Source organism: Trichechus manatus, unplaced genomic scaffold (assembly GCF_000243295.1).
Source record: "Trichechus manatus latirostris isolate Lorelei unplaced genomic scaffold, TriManLat1.0 scaffold00061, whole genome shotgun sequence".
Lineage (NCBI taxonomy): Eukaryota > Metazoa > Chordata > Mammalia > Sirenia > Trichechidae > Trichechus > Trichechus manatus.
In genome coordinates, this window is record NW_004443997.1 from 14,259,727 (window position 1) to 14,260,566 (window position 840).

Below are 840 nucleotides of genomic sequence, written 5' to 3' on the forward strand. Positions count from 1 at the left end.
AGATCCGCAAAAGGCTTTCTAAGCTGAGCCAACAGCTCTTTTATTTTGATCGATATTTCCTAGAAGAAAAGGCCAGATCAGTGCAAAAACCGAGATGGTCTCTAGGGACCACTGATTTCTCTGTGCAATAGCCAACCATCATCTTCCCCTGTGGTCAGTATTCAGTGGTTTTCCAGAATGCTGGGAGGAAGAATGGATGGCGGTTTACACCAGAAAAATTGCCAGAATAATGTGGGGCGGGGGAGGGAGGAGGAGGATGTCACAGGGTATATTTATTATTTATTTTTGTCCTTCGTGTTTTCCTTTTTAAAGCATCTCAAATTGTATTTTTATTTCTTTTTGAATAAACTATTTCAGGTATAAAAAAAAATGACAGATAATTTAAAAGGTGGAAACAACCCAAATGCCTATCAACAGATACGTGGATAAACAAACAAGCTGAGTGAAAGAAGCCAGACACAGAAAGAGTCCGCACTGTCTGATCGTATGTATATGAAAGTCTAGAAAAGAACAATCTAACTGACAGAAAGTGAGTCAGTGGTTGCTTGGTGCTGGGGGTTGAAGGATGGGGAGGGATTAACTGCAAAGGGATATGAAGGAACGTTTTGGAGTGATGGAAATGCTCTATATCTTGATTGGGGTGGTGGTTACATGGGTGTATGCTGTTGTTGTTAGGTGCCACTGAGTCCATTCCGACTCATAGAGACCCTATGTACAGTGGAAGAAACACTGCCCGGCCCTGCACCATCCTCACAGTCATTGCTAGGTTTGAGCCCATTGTTGCAGCCATTGTGTCAATCCATCTCGTTGATGACCCTCTTTTTCTCTGACCCTCTACTT